This window comes from Varanus komodoensis, unplaced genomic scaffold, assembly GCF_004798865.1.
Source record: "Varanus komodoensis strain SLA01 unplaced genomic scaffold, ASM479886v1 scaffold21, whole genome shotgun sequence".
In the NCBI taxonomy this organism is placed as follows: domain Eukaryota; kingdom Metazoa; phylum Chordata; class Lepidosauria; order Squamata; family Varanidae; genus Varanus; species Varanus komodoensis.
The window spans coordinates 5,881,050-5,900,985 of NW_025335589.1; the positions used below are offsets into that span (position 1 = coordinate 5,881,050).

At 43.3% G+C, this 19,936-nt stretch overlaps 1 protein-coding gene across 2 annotated transcripts in view; it reads right to left on the reverse strand.

Annotated features, from left to right (window-relative positions):
• ANAPC10 (anaphase promoting complex subunit 10) overlaps window positions 1-19,936 on the reverse strand; it is a 127,670-nt gene that overhangs the window by 54,944 nt on the left and 52,790 nt on the right. The window lies entirely within an intron of this gene.

Below are 19,936 nucleotides of genomic sequence, written 5' to 3' on the forward strand. Positions count from 1 at the left end.
AAAGGGCAAGTAAGGGGAGACATGATAAAGGTGTATGGAATTATGCATGGTGTGGAGAAAGTTGACAGGGAGATATTTTTCTCCCCTCCCATAATACTAGAATCCATGGTCATCTCATGAAACTAATTGGTGGGAGATTCAGGACAGATGAAATGCAAGTACTTCTTAATACAATGAATAAACCCTTGTATTACTTTCCATAAGATTTAGTGATGGTCACTAATGTGACAGCTTTAAAGAGGGATTGGACACATTTGTGAAGGGCGAGGCTATCACTGGCCACTAGTCCTTATGGCTATATTCTACTTCCAGTATTATTGGTGGTAAGCCTATGGATAGCAGTCGCTGGACAACCTGAACAGGAACAACTTGTTGCCCTCAAGTCGAGCTTGCGGCCGGTGTCAGAACAGAATGCTGCACCAGATGGTACCTTAGACTGGTACAGTATAATTTTTCTTGGGCTCCTAAAAGCCTAATTGCAGCACAGGGAATGACAGCCGGGGGGGGGGGCTGCTGCTGAGAAGGGGGCTTGCCCTCCCTCAAAAAGCCATCCTTCTCCACTGCAGCCAGGCTTTGTGAAATCGATGCTTTTAGAAAGGCTGGTTGCAGTGAGGGAGGAAAGGCATAGCATGTGATTCTGTGATGAGTGAGTGAGTGAGTGAGTGAGCGAGCGTGCAAGTGAATGGGTCTGGGAAATCACACTGGGGCCACGTGCCAGTGGTGGAGGGGCCCCTGGCCAATGAGACAACCTCCCCACTTCTGGCCTAGAGCCACCACATGGCCAACAGGAGCAGCTGTTTGGAGCAGCAATGAAGAAAGCGGCACTCTTGCTTCTATTGGAAACAGCACGAGGCATCAATCAACTCCCACATCGCTTCTGTCCTCTAAAATGGGCACTGCCCTGCCTCTGCTTATTTTTACATCATTGGCCTTCGAGGCAGGACAAAATGGCTTACACTTACACTGTGCTTACACTTGCACAGAAAAGAAAATTGTGAGGCTCAGCCCCTAATTACTGGGCATATGGTCCTGCCATCATGAGCTGGCTAGAAGTGCTTTGGTGATTTATTAAGAAGCTACAAAAAGCTGCTGACATATTTATATGCCTTGTAATTAATATGCACCTGACCTTTTCATTTTTGTTTTGAAACAAGTTTACACAGGGGTTTTACCTCCAGCCTGGGAAGGCTCAGCTGGCTGCAATCCTGCAAACCTCTGGCTTGCCTTGAATGTAATCTAATGGAAGGAGAGAGATGTCGGCATGCGATTTCAGGATGGTGCCCACTTAGACTAACAAGACCCTCAATTCATCAGCAGCTTCAAGCAACATCTGGCATCCTTCTGTCTCTTCTCAGTGGAATTGCATGAGTGGAGAACGTGTTTGGCCTCTGCTGTTGGGGCTCTCAGAGCCAACCGGAAGGAAGGGGTGGAGTCACCTGACCATCTTGGAACCAAAGCATTTGATCCACCCCCTCACCCTATTACAGGGAAATGGGTGGAGAGCACGCCTGCTAGGCAGCATAATCTTGCAGCTGCAGCTTGTAATGATTGTTGAGGGTGCTGACACCTCCATCACAAAGAAGGAGGTTCAGAGTAAGGGAAAGGGGAGGCTAACAAAAATTAAAATAAAGGGCATAAGTCAACTATTCTTTAACATGTTACATGCATACTCAATAAAATCTGAAATGTAAATGGCAGAAATCTAGTTCAGCACACTGGGACTTAACTGCTTCCCTTAATTACTGGTGGATTCCTGTGCTGTTCCCAGGGCTGCTTATGAACTTTGTGGCTCTTGCCGTTTGGGGACACCAGCTGCTTGTCCTGGCTATGATTGTGAACCTGCCTGCACTGGTGAAATTTAAGGGAAGCAAGCAGGACTCCAGCAGCACAAGTACATTTATGACTGCAGGGAGGAAGGCCACTGTAACCATACCTGGGCATATGCCACTAGCTCAGGCTAACGCTAACATTGGTCCCATCAAGTGTATTGTCATGACAGCTACCAAGTTAAATACCCTGCTATTAGCTTCCCTGGCTTAAAGATTCAGGAGCTGACATGCTGCTCTCATTCTTCCTGTTCCTTTGCCTTCAAAACTTGCCACTTTAAATGTTAGAATTCTTGTTTCTATTTTTTGCTGATGAAACTGTAAGGCACTGTGTATATTGATGGAGTGGTTTGAATGGTGGTGGTGATGATGCCACTGAGGACTGGCCCCACAGTTGGGCACAGCAAGGCCTCAAGCAGCAAGTGCTAGGCTGCAAATCATGTGCACAGAAAAAGGATGCCACTTGCCGAGCGGTTGCACAGGGCTTGCTTGCCAGGAAGTTGAACTCTTGGCTGCAAAAGAGTGGGCCAGAGGCCAGGGAGCAAAACCCAGGGAATCTTATGGTTTCCTAGCCCAGAGCAGATTCCTCACATGTCCCTAATACCATGTGGCCGGCCCTGCATTCCTTAAGCCAAGCAGCTCCCCCTAATGCAGTGCAGGACATGGTTCCATTGCCAGAGCTGGCACAAAGTCTCAACTACCACCCTAGTTTGCTTCTATGCATAGAATAGAGGGGTCACCAGACAGTAAAACATCTTGGCAAGTCTTGGCAGGAATGATCTCTTCCACCTGCTACTGCAGCAGGATTTGCATCAGATCACACAGCGTTAGGGGCAGCCTTTTCCAACCTGGGGCCTCCAGTATGGCTGGGTGGGTGATGGGAACGGTAGTCCAACATATCCTGAGGGTACCAGGGTGGAGAAAACCATTTTATAGCATTCTTTTAATGAGGCAAAGTTTGCTAGGTTGTGATGGCATAAGGCCTGATTCAGTGTGGCTTTGTGAAATCAGATACTAATCAGAATAAAATCCGAAGTGAAACAACCGAAGGTGAGCTTTACAAGACCACCACTGGCCAAGTGCTTCACACGCACACTGATCAGGGCACTGTGCTCATCCCGTCTCCATCAGAACCAGCCCAAGCTGCTTGGCTGCCTGAAGCAGAGGACAGAACGGGTCTCCCCCTTCCATGTACAGAAGCCAGCTAGCCTGCTAGCTCAGTCTTACTGCAACACGGGCATTTCGACCACTCTGCAGGGAAGGCGCTCACTCAGCTGGTGCAAGGCAGCCTGTGTGGCACATACACAACTCTGGCCTCCAACACCATTGCACTCCTCTCCCCAGACGCAGGACCTGTCCCCTGAGGTGGCTGCCACAGGTCTCACAGGCCCATGCAAGAAATCCCACATGGCCATTTCATGCAGTGGTCTGGTGGCTGCACTTTGTGGTCTTCAAGGGGGAGAAATCTGAAAGTCCCATGCTGCCGGCATCAAATTACATTGGCAAGAATCTGGTTTGGTTGGAATGCAGAAGAGAGCAATGCAATGTTTGTTTAGGAGTTCTGGGAACCACACAGCCATGGACCAATGTGAAGAATTCACATGGAGCTTATGCCATCACTTCTCAATAGGGCAAATACCAAAAATATTTTTCAGTCTTCACTATTTCCATGATATGTGCTGAATGAAGGTATCCAGAGAGCAGTAAGAAATAAATAAATAATAATGGGTAGAAGACTACATTTACTTATTAGTATTTAACTCACACCGTCAATTGGGGGGGAAATCCACCCTCTATTTAAGCAGACAACCTGCTTCTTAGCACCATTTTGGGATGACTTTGCAGCAAAGTGAATAGATGCTGCTTTTACAAATAGCAGATACTTCTGGAATATGGAAATGGAACATATTTTCTCATTAGGTTAATTAACAGCTCTGCTTGGGTGGCAGAATTAGGTATAAATTTCCTCCAGTACTGTGTCAGACTTTAAAAGGATCTTATTTTTGTTATGTTTTCTGATGTCTTTAAATTTTTAAGGTTTCAATTCTGTTTAGTCTGCATGTAATCCTTTTAAAAAGCCACCTCATGTTAAAATAAATAAATAAAAATAAGTTATTTTTCTCCAAACTGGCACTTATTCTGTTTTATGGTCCTTTCTGGGTCTTTCTTTCTTCTTAGAACTTCCAGGCAAATCCTTAAGGGGTAGTCCACAAGTCAGGGAATTTATGATTACATCGTCAACGTAAACTTAAGCAGGGTGATATATTAAACCTGACAAGATGCTGTTCATTAATCTTTGAAATATAGCCAGGTGTGATGTAGTTATGAGAGACTTCCAAGCAGGGGAAGCTTAACACAGCACCCACTGGCTCAACTACATGGAGGGTTCCCTTACCTCATCCAGTGCTGCCTGGGTGGGGACTGGGCACAGGACGTCATTTCAGAAAAATGTGGTTGGGGGGAGAGTAAATCATCCCTTTGCCAAGGGTCTAGCGACTTTTTCAATTTCTCCTCTTTTCATTTCCAGTTCGGCTCGTATGGTCCACTTGGCAGCATATTGGCCTTAGACCTGCTTTGTTATGCTGTGACAAATTATTCTGCCTCGGTTCCTCATCCATAAAAGCAAAAATAACAGTGATACATAGAACTCCATAGTCCTGGTGGAAGAAATTTTGCTCTGGCCTTGACTAAAAAAAAAAAAAAAGATCCTATAATGGGATTGGTAGGGTAGACTTCAATCCATCCATTATGGGGCCCAACAATGGCCTAATTCTGCTCACACCACTTGCCCTTGCCCTTGCCCTGTTGCAATATGCACAGCTTAGGCATGGAGGTCAGCAGAAAGAGAGTTTCCTCCCAAGAGCAAATCATGCTGAGAAACAGCAACTTGCTAAACAACACCCAATGAGTGTTGTGGTTGCAGAGAAATTTCAGGCTCCTGCCCCAGAATGCAGTTGCGTGGCTTTAGTGCGCTTCAGTTGCCGCTTTCCATTCTTAGAAAGTTAGCTACCCCTTCAGGCCACACACCTCAGTTCTTTACCACTTTGCATTGAATCCAGTGTGAAACCCAGGTAAGCCAAGCCCAGCAGCTGTGGACATTTGTTATACCTCTGCCCACAAACTATTTCTCCACTTAGAAAGCCAAACGCTGTCATGTCTTTGAAAAATTACTTTCTACTGAAACTGAATCCCTGTCTAAACAGAAAGGTTAACAATATATTCCTCTCTCTGTATCCCTATGCTTTGATTTTTATCTCAAATATTAATTTTTGTTAAGACCACCCATTCAGTCCTTTAAGGTAACTTAATCCCAAGATCTCTCATCAACATCTGCATCTACAGACAAATCTAACTTCCCAAGCAGATTGATAGCACATTTCATTGGTTCACATTTTTCCATCTGTTGTATCATCGCCTCTGACTGCTAAATATTCTGACATTTCAAAGCCATTATCTGAAGTTCATGGTGTGCACATTAAACAAATATGTTCCTAGAGCATTTGACTGCACCAAATAGCATTATACTTAAGGCTGAAAATTTCTTTAGGAAGTTCTGTCCTGTATGGATATCAACTGGGTTTGCATACCATGACAACCTGTCATGGGTTGCTATCCATGGTGGGCTCTATTAACATGCAAACCCAAACCTATCACCCCAGCATAGCTTGTTTCAGGGCAACAAGCCACCCTGAAAACTCATAGGTTGTTCCAGAGCAGTGATGGCAAACCTTTTAGAGACCAAGTGCCCAAACTGCAACCCAAAATCCACTTATTTCTCGCAAAGTGTCAACACTACAATAAACATGAAAACTGAGGTTTTAATTTAGGAAAAACACCTCACAGCCAGACCACGCAAATATATATATAACCTTGGCAGCACACTGACCGGCCAGGTGAAAGCTCAGACAAGTTGCTGCTAATGAGCCACGGCTCATGATGTCATCGCCTGGCACCGCAACTCCTTTCCGAGAATGCACATAACCCCTATGTGCGCTATTAGCCAATCCTCGGCTGCTGGGGCAATGCTGGGGCGGCTTGGCTCACATGCTGACAGAGAGGGCTCTGCATGCCCACTGTGGCACACATGCCATAGGTTCGCCACCACTGGCCTAACCCTACCCTGGTGCACACCCCTAACCCTAATATAGGGGTAAAATGCCATTGAAAATAATGCGATTTTGAAAGAGACTGCCTTGAGTAACTTTTTCTGCATACCTCAACATTTCTGCCCATTCTAAACACATTCCAACCATCAAAATCATGCCAGGACACCACATTTTTCTAACCCTAACCCTACCCTGGTGCAGTCCCCTAACCCAAACATAGGGCGAAAGTTCCATTGTAAAGAGGGCAATTTTGAAAAAGCCTTCTGTGAGTAGCTTCTTCTGCACATCTCAACATTTCTGCGCATTCTAAACACATTCCAACCATCAAAATCATGCCAGGACACCTTGTTTTTGTAACCCTAACCCTACCCTGGTGGACACCCCTAGCCCTAACATAGGGGTAAAATACCATTGAAAATAATGGGTTTTTGAAAAAGCCTTCTGTGAGTAGCTTCTTCTGCACATCTCAACATTTCTGCCCATTCTAAACACATTCCAACCACAAAAATCATGCCAGGACACCATGTTTCTGCAACCCTAACCCTACCCTGGTGCACTCCCCTAACCCTAATATAGGGGTAAAATGCCATTGAAAATAAAGCAATTTTGAAAGAGCCTTCCTTGAGTAGCTTTTTCTGCACAGCTCAACATTTCTGCCCATTCTAAACACATTCCAACCATCAAAATTATGTTATCCGATGCTCGGCTGCTGGGGGGACTTGGCTCACATGCCAACAGAGAGGGCTCTGTGTGCCCGCTGTGGCACACGTGCCATAAGTTCACCACCACTGTTCTAGAGGTTGTTGTACCAACAATGGGTTGGTTATTGCAATGTCCAAACTCAAGGAACTGCACAGTTACCTGGCAGTAATGGGGATCAGCTCCCAGCCCACTTGGCAAGAGTAGCAGAAATCAAAGCAAGCCTAGCCTTCCAACACATGCCATATGTTCCCAAAGTGCCCAAGCAGACACTGACTTCCCCTGCTCCCCACCATGATCAGGAATCATTTTGGGTTCACCGCCATTTTTTTCTACATGAAGCATTTTTTGTAAAGATCATGATCCCGTTTTTGTCAGCTATAGAATACACAAACAATACCTTGGAGGGGCTGCCCATGGTTGCCAAGCATTTTTAATCTCCTCATACTTTTTGCAAATATTTGCATGTTCACGCATACAAAATCTGCAATTGTGCAACTACAGACATTTGCAGTAGTGCAGGTATAGAAATAGGGAGCTTCAAGTGGACAATTTGCAGGGCAGTGCCTGCAGGCAAAATCCAGCAGGATCCACCCCAGGCCTAAACAGACCGTAGGTAAATTTATTTTCCCCTTTGGTTATATCCAGCAGCTGTCAAAAGGTCAGCTGTCTAATCTAAGAAAAGGTGTGATTGATCTAAGCTCTCAGAAAGGCAGTGGTTGCTTACAACAAGACTCTCAAGTGGGGATTTTTTTGGGGGGGAGGTAGACTCATGTGCCTTAAGGGTGCCCTCACTGTTTCTTTTCATCCTGAAATTCTTTATCTTGGGGAAATGCAACAGTGCAAGCCACCTCATTTACTGAAGTACTTACCTTTACCAGCTGTCAAAGGTCAACCTTAGGTGGAATTTTAAAAGGTTAAAAATATTGGAGCAGGAAAATACATAGACTCCATATACCTGCATACTTTCCTGCCAAAAACCCCACTGGCAAATACTTAGTAATCATATGCAGCCCTCTAAGTTACCTTTGAGGCTTTTTGAAATGACTGTCCACAGCTATTATAATGGGGATTGGTTTGACAGTAGGCTTTCACAATTTCAAGAAAAAATAAATTAAAGTGGATAAAAAGCCATGGCAGACCCCAAATGGCTTGCAATCACAGTGGGATGTTGAGGAGAGCACTTAGCCCTCCCATGGTGTCTCCTGGACTACCCATAGGAGGAGCAAGGGAGGAGGGAAGGACCAAATCCCCCCATGAGCCCAGTCATCCATCAGGAACACTGTGGGTTGTCCACACAACAACCAACCCAGTGTGATTGATATGACATCCAAATGTGCCCATCTTCCTCTTCCTACTTTTAAGTACTCTTACAAATATTGAAGGTTTATACAAGCAAGAGGAAAGGAAGCCACATGACTTCTTTTCCCCACCCTTGTGTGTTCTGGCCACAGCTGCACAACTTATCTCATTACCTCTGCAACACATGGCTGGCCATGTCATCCAAACCTGGCAAAATGCACAGCAGGGTGTAGCAGGGGATTCAACCCATCCCAGAACCCCCCAACAAGCCATCAGTTCTGGGTCAGTTTGAAAGCTACTCCTCCTTCCATGCATCTCAGCAGGTACAGACAGCACAGCAACCTGTACATTGCAAGGATAATTAGACAAATTGTGCATGCATGGGTACAAGGCACAGAAGCCACCGTGGCTTCTTTCCCAAATGATTGTATGAACTCAACCTGTGTGAACCAGGGACTAAGATTTGAAAGTAGAGAGATGTTCCCTCCACTATGTTGCATAACCCACAAAAGCTCACTAATGGCCTTCAGGCAGTGCAACGTCTCAGCCTAACCTTATTACTCGCTGGGCAGGTGTGCTTGAGAAAAGATGAGGTAACCATTCTAAAGAACAAGTTCCCTGCCAGAACCCTGCTCTGCTACATGTTTCCATTTATTTATTACTGAAATATGTATATCTCTTTGCCACCTCTTAAAAAAGTCAATAGAACTATAAAACTATAGATATAGATATTAAACACATGTAGCTTCCAAAAGCAGGAACATAATGAACATCAGAGGCAGCAATCAAAAGTAATGAAAATTGAAACATGGAGCTCCCAGTCATATAAGATCCTACATACATTCATTAAATGGTGACTCTGAACAAAAGGGGTTTAGTTGATGCGTAAACATGTACAGAGGCAGATGACTGAATATCTTAAGTAAGGCAGGGGTGAGCAACTGGTAACTCTCCAGATATTTTTGTCCACAACTCGCATCAGTCCTAGTCAGCATGAACAATGGTGAGACACAGTGGGACACGAAAACAGACACAGGGCCATGAGTTATCTTCCTCTGTGGTATGAGCACGCCCATCGACAATAATGGGTCTTAAGTTAATAATAGCTAACTTAGTCTCATTGATTTCGGGGAACCCAGAAATCTTATGAATCCAGTACGTAGCTGTTCCCACAGACCATACCTCATATGGAAGCAACACGTATAAAAGAGACCCGTTTTAAGGCAGACATTTACAAATATGTTCATATGACCCCATACAGTTCACATCTTAAATCACTTAGAGTTTTAAAGGACAAAGTCCAGTGTGTTGAACTGGGCCTTATTTGGAATAGAACTAGGAGCTAACAAAGCAGAGATGTGCTACAGAGTCACAAGAAACTTCTTTATTCAGCACTCACATTTTCTGCCTGCTGAAACAATAGCAGCTCTCCCTGTAGAGCACGTCCCAGTAGTCTATGCTTGAAGTAAGGGCTGGGACTTGCATAAATATGGCAAGATCTGTCTTTACCAGAAACCCTGCAGCCAAGTACAAAATTCAAGTTGCACTAAAGTGCTCCTGTCCACGGCTGCAACCTGTTTATTCAGGAGAAAAGCCAGATCAGATTGAACCTGATCTTTAAGAGGGAGTACAAAACATCCCAAACACCTCTAGCTGCACTAACCATACATCCAACCAGCAGAGCCTCATCTTTGTCTGGATGACATATCAGCTTGTTGCCCACATCTAGTCCTTCACTGATTCAGGATAGCAGCTAGGGACATCCACTGCCTTCCAGGAATCAGATGGAAAGATAGAGCTGAGTATCGTGACAGGAAATTCCAAATACCCAGACAAATTTGTTCAGTGGTTTCTTGTAGGTGTTAATCACCATGGGGAAAAAGATAAAACACTGGCCAACCCCATAAGCATATGAACCTGGGAAAGAGCAGTAGTATCCCAGAATCCACCCTCCAGGAATAGCCAGTGCCACCAGAAAGCAGCTTATGTAGACCACTTCTGCCAGGTGCACTTCAGAAGGATACCATGGTCAATTGCATAACATGCTATAACAGTAATAAATAGCAGAACAATTCATTCCTAGAGTGGGTCCTGCTATAGAAACAGCAAGAATAGCCATTTCTATCCTGAAGCATATTCAGAAACTGGAATGGAAAAGATCCAAACACTGGTGTCATTTGGGAATCTTTGCATTAGCACTTGCTTCTGTACCCATCTCCTAAGGCAAAAATGAAGGCAGAAAGGTTTGTACATAAAGAGATACAGCTGGGAACTGCAAATCAAATGGTGCCATGTATCCCCACCGCAGTCAAATTTCCTCCTCCAGGATACTGTAGGCCGCAAGTGACTCAATCAGGTCAATCTTCTCTGCTCCCCCCACCCAGTTCTCCATTCTTCTATCTAACCGACTCAATATCCTGAACCCACCAAGCATGTCCAGGCCTCCTCAGGCTGCTCCTTAGTAGATTTCTCCATCCCCCTTTTAAATGTTGTATAACTCTGTGTAAGGCGAGGTTCACTCAGGCATACTGATACCTCCCTTTTGTTTCTCAGTGGCCGAGTTTTGGCTCCAATCCTGCTGGCACTCCATAACCTTAGTTGGTTATTAGAGGAAGTGATATATTGCATTGCATATGAAACATTATTAGAGGAAGTGATATATTACATATGGTCTAACATGTGAAAAGAAGGGTTTTAACTGATTATTTTCAGTGCTAAGTTTAACCATTCTTATTTGTTTATCATTTGAAAAGTGGGGAGCTATGAAATGGGCAGATATTATTGAAAATGTATGAACTGATCGCACCCTTTGGGGGTTGTTATATATTAACAATCAAATCGAAACATTTCAGATCATTGCATCTCTGCACAAGGTGGGGAATACTGTTTGCGTCACTGCACATGGGAATGTACTGAGCACGATGGTGTAATGAACAACAAAATGTCTATGTGGCACTTTGTACTGGACTAGGGCAAAGGTTTATAGGAGTAGATGCAGCACTCGCAAGGCCTCTTGTGTCTCAAACAAGCAGAGGAACAGGTGTTCCAGCTCAAAAGATTTGTACATATATGTTAGTACATTTACGTGTAGTACATTATGGATTCCCCTCCCCTTCTTCAGCTCCTACATCATTATCTGCCATTTCCTTTCATATACTACTATATCGATACCAATCCATCTCCAAAGAACGCTTGTGCTATTTTCACTAACAAAACAATAATTTATCTTCAACATTACTTCAGAATCATGCCACCTAGTGGTCCCACTGATAAAGGCTGTTGTATTTTATCAATGACGGTATTCACTGTGTAACCCTGTTCCTCTCATTTTGTGATGAAAAGCCTCTGTGCTTCTTACATTAACAACAGAGGTCTTTGAGAGGAAATGGGCAGACTACACATACCTGCAGTCTTGAGGAGTGCAAAGTGGGTTTCCTTAGGAAATGGTGGGCTTGAGCCAGGGAGATCAAGTTCCTCCCCAACACCTCCTCATGAATCTGAGGGCCAGCCTGTCAGCCTGTGTGGGCCTCCACACTGTGTAGAGCACAGGTGGTCACCATTTTCCCAGCCCTGTTCAATGTCCTCTGTTTCCCTTTCTCTTATTTCAGACATCCAGACAGAGGGTAAGAGTGTCCATCATCAGGAGAACCATGTTTAGTCTTACAGAGTTTTCATGCAATAATTCTGTGATTGGTGAGATCTCTCTCTTGCTCCCCACCATTCCATGCAACTGCTCCTGGGCAGAAAAAAAATTTAAAAAGAGCTCAGGATTTCACCCTTTCCTGCCCTTCCAGGCTGGAGGGTACAGACCCCATGACTTGACTCAGCTCTGACAACTGCCTATGATAACCCTATACCCTCCCTTTCTTAAAATATTAATTGGTTTACCAGTAATAATTTTAAATACCAGGTTAGATTTGCAAGTGATATATCAGCACCTCATTGAAAGTATTCAAGAAGCTCAATATGGTCTGCATCCAATATTAGTCTAACTAATTTCAATATGTCTGCTGTAAGTAGGGCTGACACTGAATACAATCCATTGTGCCTGCCCTCCTCCCATTTTATATCACTGACCCACTCTTACCTGTTATGCAAATATACATAGTCTACATGAGAAAGTCAACAATAAGTGATATGAACTCTAATAATGAAGATAAGATGATATAAAGCAAAAGAGACAGAAGGCAATTAAATTAACCTTTACTGCACCACTGTAAACACTGGAACATGATCCGGCATTCCAGCAGAAGTCTTGGAGTGACTCAAGCAATGTTGTGCCCATGAATACACCACATTCTTCATGTGCTTAGAGGCACCATCTAGGTATACAGCTAGTAGTCAGCTAGTAGTCAGGTCTACTGACTCATATGAGAAGGTCAAGCAGTTTTCATTTATTGTTTATTTAAAACCTTTCTAGGTCATCTTTCAGGACAGAAACCCATGCAAGATGATGTAAATTTTGATCCAAAACAATACAATTCATATAAAAACCAATGTGGTCAAAAAACAACAAACACTAGAGTAAGAAAAAAGCTACAACACAATAGCTGAGTTCACACTACAAGAGAAATCATTCTCAAATCATTTCTCAACATGAGAAATCATACCCAAATCATACTCATATGGTTTGAGTGGGCATTGTCATTGAACCATGCATTCTTGCTGACGCATGGATTGCTGTGCTGTGTCGCCGTGTTAAGAAGTCATGGTGTATTAACCATGAACAGCTCACCCAACTCTCTTTATGAGTTGTTCATGATTAACAAACAATGGTTGGGTTTACACAACACAACAATCAGACTTCAGTGGCAACCCATACTGAACCCATACTCACTCTTGAGTGTAGGTTAAGTGTGGCTCATCATGTCATGTGAATCCGTTGCTGTTACCACTGAGCCTGATAAAATAAAATCAGTTCTTAGAATCATAGAACAGTAGAGTTGAAAGGGGCCAGAGGCCATCAGGTGCAGGACCATCCCTCTCAGATGGTTGCCAAGTTGCTTCCTGAATGCCTCTGCTGTGGGAGAGCCCACCACCTCCCTAAGTAATTGGTTCCATTGTTGTACTGCTCTCACAGTCAGAAAGGTCTTCCTGATGTTCAACCAGAACTTGGCTTCCTGTAAGTTGAATTCATTATTCCAGGCTTGGAAGGGTTCACCATGACGACAGAGAGCTCCTGACATACAATATATGATGAACTACTATAAAACAGGAGTATGTTTTCTAAACATGGAAGGAAAAGTGGTTATCTATTTCTTACATACATAACTTCCATGCATCAGTTGGTATAGGGGACTTCTCCCAACTCTTTTGCTCCACCATTTGCAGCAATACTCCAGACCATAGTATCCTGGTGTTGAACTGCCACCTCTATTAATTAATTTTTCCCCAGAGCCCCAGACAGCTGTGAACTGGCCCAGAGACAAGCAGCAACGTACAAATAGACCAAACATGTAGAAAAATAAAAGCAAGTTACAAAAATGCTTATAGAAATAAAGGAATAAAGAAAATATAAAACAATCTTTCTAGCCTTAGGAATCTAACACAGTAGTCCAAGGCATACTTTCAGACATGTACAGAATCAAAAAAGTTTTTTTTCCAAAATGAAAAAGAAAAAAAAACTAACAAACCAAATGCAATTCTCTGCAAGGATTCTCTCTCCACATCACTAAATAATCCTGTGAAAGAGATGCAGACAATGTCTGAAAAAGTTAAGTGAACTAAAGCAACTTTTTTCTCTAGATGTTGGCGGAAACTGCATATAATGACTTTCCATTATTGGTATTCCTGACAAACTCCCTGTTTCTCAATGAAAGAGGCACTGAGATAGACAAGAAAAATTGCTCAACAACACCTCAGAAGTGATGCAAATGTAGAAACAGTTGTGTGGGCGTGTTTGGAGCATGAAGGGGAGCAAAAGGCTGAAGCACAACAAAAACTTCCAGGGAGCAGAACAAAACTGCAGAACAGGATGCCACCTTTAATGACACATTCATTGCAAGACATCAGTGATGCAACAACAGCACCTGCAGCATTTGAACCCATGAGCATTTTGATATATTCCTGATGAATAAACCAGTTTTGAATCGATATTCTTTGAGAGTTTGATACATGTTTACTACATAAACACTACAACAGATATTGGCTAAACATTAGGAAACACTTCCTAGTAGCAATAGCTGTTCGGCAGTGAAACAGACTGTCCCAGAAGGTGGTATATTCCTGGCCACGCAAGATATTTAAGCAGAGGCTGGATGGCCATTTGTCAGAGATGCTTTAGTTGTACAGACTTATGGATACTTGTAGCCACTGATAGCTTCACCCTGCATGAATTCCCCTAGTCCCCTCTGAAAACTATCCAAGTTGGTGGCCATCAGTATTTCTTGCAGTAGAGAATGCCACAGGTTGGCTATGCACTGTGTGAAGAAGTCCTTCCTTTTCTTTAAGAGGCACAAGATGAATAAGTCATCAAGGCTAATAAATAAATAATTTATAGCACAACAAAGAAAAAATATTTGATGACTTCTATACATCCTCATCCTGCTTTCCAGATGCTCAGTTCAAGACCCAAGCTCTTTATCTTTAATCCAGACTGGCACTGGACAGCCCTTTAAACAGAGGATTTTCCTTTCTCAGTCCTTCAAATAGAGGGGGACTGTTCTCCCTAAAACAGGGCACTTGAATACCCTAACCTGAGCTCTCCAACTCACCACCCCATTCCAAGCCATCCCACTACCACCAGTTGTTCTGTGCAAAGGATCGTAAGTAATTATAAAATGAATTATTAATCTTCTAACAACTGTAATGACTGGGGAGGCCTAGTTTGCATGAAAGTGTCCTTGTCCCTGGTAGGTCCTTTCTGCTGTACAGCTGTGACCCAAAATACCCGTGTCAGACTTTTTAGGAATGAGAAAAAGAGAAGAATGAAAAGCAGGGAGAGGAGATCTGGTCTAATTGCTTTACGTGGGGCTTCCCCTGAAGACAGTCCGAACACTTCAATTGGTGCAAAATAGAGCTGCCAGGTTGCTGACGGGGACGGGGCATTATGATCACATGACTCCAGTCCTCCATCAGCTTCACTGGCTTCCCATTGAAGCCCGGGCCCAATTCAAGGTGTTGATTATGACCTATAAAGCCCTAAACGGCTTGGGTCCTGGCTACCTGAACGAGCGCTTACGTCCGTATATGCCCGACTGCCCTTTGAGATCTGTGGGAGAGTCCCTTCTCCGGGAACCCTCCATGAAAGAAATTAGGAGAGTAAGTACTCGGAGGAGGGCTTTCTCTGCGGTGGCGCCCAACCTATGGAATTCACTCCCCAAAGAGGTCCGCCTGGCACCGTCGTTACGGGTTTTTCGGCGCCAGGTAAAGACCTTTTTATTTAAACATCATTTCAATTGTTAAAACATATGATCTGGCCAGGGCAACTTCTTCTTCCTTCTCTTTCTCCTCCTATATTTTTATTTTATACTGATAATTTTAATTTTATATTTGTAAGTCAATGTATTTTTTGTATTTTTGTATTTCATGGTAATTTATTATGTACTATTGTATTTCAATGTATTTTATCATGTTGTAAGCCGCCCCGAGGTTTCGGCAAGGGGCGGCATAGAAATGTTATAATAATAATAATAATAATAATAATAATAATAATAATAAGAAGAAGAAGAAGAAGAAGAAGAAGAAGAAGAAGAAGAAGTACTGCTCGTATATCACCAAGCTGTAGTGAATTCTTTTTGCAGTCCTGCTCCTACACAGAGAAGACATAACAGCCTTCAGCTTCTTTACATGGACAATCAGTGGCAAAGGACCACTCCAAAACAGAAGGAAGTACTTGAGACAGTAACTTCTGATGCCATTCGTCAGTCTTAGCTCTTCAAGGACTGCTTTGAAATCTGTACTCTTTCTTCTCATGAAATGAACAGTGGCAGTTATTATTGGCTCCATGAGACCAGAAAAGGTGATGATAAGATGATTTATGAGCACTCTTGGAGTTTAACATAGATATCCAATTATGTGTTGTGACAAATCACACACAATAGTTGCTTGATTGTCTTTGCTAAGATGATGACGAGACCGTAAGCCCTTTGCTGTCTGGAAAGGAGAAAGGACCCCATCAGTATGAAAAGAAGGGCCATGCAGGTTGTTGCTCATTTTGTCCTACTACTTTAAACACACATGCCTCTAACTTTGGTTGATTTGCTGAAGCCTTGATATCAAACTGAGTGAAATGCTGTAGAAATTTCAGTGTAGGGGGAACCCCGGTGTGTGTTTCCAAGTGAGAAGGTACAATTAAGTTTGTCTTTTGTAACATGTTGCTTCAAACCACAAAATCTTTCCAAGGGTACTTTTGATCGTTGCTAATTGGTTGCAATCTGCATTCTGTTTTCCCTTACCAGTCGCACTTTCAGTTCTTTCTTTCCAGATGTTGTTGGTTACCCTCCCCCGCCCCTCTGGTGCACCGTATCCTTTCCTGAATGGCATGATTTCCTTCTGTGGACCCCGTCTTCAGTTACAACCTCATGCAAGTTTGTGAATGCTGTTATACAGGAATACATGCCCCTACCTTTTGTGAGAACAATTTTAACTCTGTTTACAGATCCATTTTCAAGATTAGTTTAAAACTCATTGATTGAATGATTGATTGTTTGACTATACTTATAACCTGCCTTTGGTCCAAGACCTCAAGGGATCATTCGAGGGGTGCAAGGGTTATCTGGGTCACCTCCCATCCAGGCACAGCCCAGATCAACTTAGTCTTAGCATAGCCTGCATATTGTTCAAGTTGGATTCTCCTTGAAACATCATGGAGGCTCACAGTGGCTATGTGTCTTGGGAAACTTTCCTGTGAGAACAGAAAGTCTGTTGCAATGGCAGCATGTTCATAAGTAACCCCATAGTTATGTAAAACTCTGATCACAGAGACTGGTTTTAGCAGAAGAATAGGTCAGCATGGTCAATCCCTATTTGGAGAGGCATAGTAGCTAGCAGATCATATTAACATCCGGCTGTACTCTGGCTTAAGTTCCATTCATTACACTGGGTCCATTCTAGGTCTGACAAGCATAGAATACAATTCTTGGTGTTTAAGACAGCATACAACCAAAAGAAGACACTACTTGAAACCTGTATCTGGCAACTTTGTTCCTCTGCAGTAAATGCAAGGAATCCAATCCAGATTTTAAAAGCCCCCTCATCCTTCCCAATTCTTCCTGGAAACCTTGTGCCTATTCTAGAGTAAAAATGAAACAGAAGAAAAAAGCAGCACAGCTGCTAGATACTGATCTAAAATAATTTTCATTTTGACTCACAGGTTCAATAGTTTGTGGGATTTAAAGCTGGGAATGATCCACGATGTAATATGCAACTGACTTCCCTAGAACTATTTCAGGGTGAGGCTGAGCATTTGAAGATTGCAACCCAAAGGACATTCTCTTATTGAGCTGAAAATGTCATAATTATGGAAGCAAGCTCATAGTTTTTAAAATCCAATTTCATACATCTTGCCCACAACATGCACTCTGCCAACAGCTGTACTTTGAATCCAGACTTACAATTTGTGGTCTATCCATGAGTGAAACCATAATTCTTAAACTAGGAGCTCCATTCTAAACTGATACTTCTTGTTAGGGATGGGTGAGGGCCCTGAGCGCTTCCCACTTCAAAGCCAGGATTTGCCACCTCTGTGTTTCTGACAGCTTCTTCATTTTGAACAGCTACATGGGAGGCAGCTACAATTTGTGTTTCCAAGCTGGGAATGGCTGTACCTCTTGAATTTGGCTGAGGCAAATGGGTGAGAATTTCATTTGGTTCACTTTTTGACAGGAACTTACCAACGTTCTCACATTTCTTCATGAATGGAGAAGAAAGAACATGAGTTTTAGAAAATTGGAACATGGAAGAAAGAGAAACTGACAACTTTGTCAAACTCTACTTCTGATGTCAATTATCACACCTACGACTGAACCTACTGCAATGCTGGAAATGTAACCATCCAGAGGACTGGCACACTGCACTGCTACCTCAAAGTCTGAGGGGGTCCTGGGTGTGAGCACCCTCTGCCGTGTCCTCTCCTCCACCACTGGGCCTTACTGCTATTGCTCAGCCAGTCTTGTTAATGCTAATTTCCCACAATATCCCAAGTGTAGCAACTGTTGGGAGGATTAATTTGGAGAAGGGGCAGGTAAGGAACCATGTATAACAAGCTCACTGGAGGAAGGGCAAGATCTTAAATAACAGGATTGTAACTATCCACAATGCTATTGGTCCCCTTTTTGTCAAGACCCAAGATGCACTGGAATGCTCTAGTTTACAAGATTTTCTAGGAACCATAGTAATACAACGTATTTATAAACTGAACCTTTGCCAGGGCAGTTCTGCTTTGGAGGCTTGCTCTGTCATTGACCATTAACAAAACAAAATGAATTTGAAGCAAGCAAGGTAAGCCAAGCGGAAACCACAAATCTGGAAGGTCACTGGCTAGGGTCCCATCCCTGCCAAAGCCTAATGTGATATATAATGCAGGGAGAATAAGGGGCACAAGGTGGTTTGAGGGTGGGTCGTATAAATGTTGGCAATGCGGAAGGGCTGGGATGACCTTCCTGATCCTTAAACAAACATTTACATCTTTTCAGTTTTCATCACGATATGCTGGGTTGTATCCTCCCAAGTCTCTTTCCCCCAGGGTGGGGTACAATCAGAGCCTCTCAGTTCGCTCAGTCTGGCTTGTTTGTTTCAGCTTATTCCAGAGGCACTTAAGCTTGCACTCACACCAAATTTTGGATATCCTGAAGGAGCAGAAAGGCATGGCTATGGGAAGGAAATGTTCTGCACTGGCAGCATATGAAGGGGTTGGCCATATCTCCCCCTGTGTTTTATTATTGTTAGCACCAGTGAGAGGGCAAGGTGCAGGCTGACTCACACCACAGCCTGTTTGAGCTGAAAGTTAATACCATCCACACCCGCACAACTGAGAAAAAGATCTGGATTGGGTCAAAGTGGTCATCTTTCCTCCAAGTAACAAAGTCAGGGCTCAGGGGGCCAGCTGCTCAGTCAAATGTCGTTCAGTCGCTATCATCGAAGACAAAACAAGAAATGAAGGACGTTTCCTGCCAACAGCTTTGGAGAAAAGCTATCTTTCACATTGCTTCTGTCAAAGAAATTAAGATGGATGCCTTTAGCAAAACATGCGAGGGATTGGAACATTTTTCAGGTGCTTTGTCTGTAAGTCTGGGACAGACTGCTAATCAGGATCTGGACTTCAGCAATTTGGTAGCATTGTGTCATGTCCGTGAACTACTCACTGGGCCCAATTCAGGCCCAACTAAATGTGATGACATGAATTACATAACTGCCCCAAGCATATTCACCTTCTCTTCACTAAATATTGATCACTGATGGGTGGGGCACTAATGCTTTGCCCCTAACCTGATTCCAGACTGGATCCACAACCTGCAACTGCATCAGTAAGAAAGGTCTCATTGGCAGCAATAGTTGCAGACCACATGATAACCCAAATTCAAGGGCTGTGTGTAGGTTGGCATTGAACCATGGGTTGTTGTTGAAACATGAGTTATCAAACAGGTAATTTCAGCAGAGGGTACAACCCAGATCTAGGTTATGGTGAGGCAAATTGTTCAAGCCTCCCCACTTCTTCTTGTATAACATTTACAATCCAGATAGATCTTTTGTCTTCCTGCTACTAAATAAAGATCCATCCTCTGACTGGCTGCTGTTAAATAAATGTCATGGTAAATTCAAACCTGAATCTTGAAGGTCCCCTTTGGATGTGATGGAAAAGCATGAGGAACAGAGGCTCAGAAGGTTTGAATCCAGACTCCATCATGCTTAGAGGAGGCAAAGGATGGGCAATTTTGAAGAGTGAGGGCTGAGTGGTCAATTGCCTAAATGGCTGCTGAATTTCAGCAACAAGAAAAAAAGCCATATTTTTGTTTCAAAACAAGGTGTGCAGGGAGCTTTTTTTTTTTTTTTTGCAAAATCATG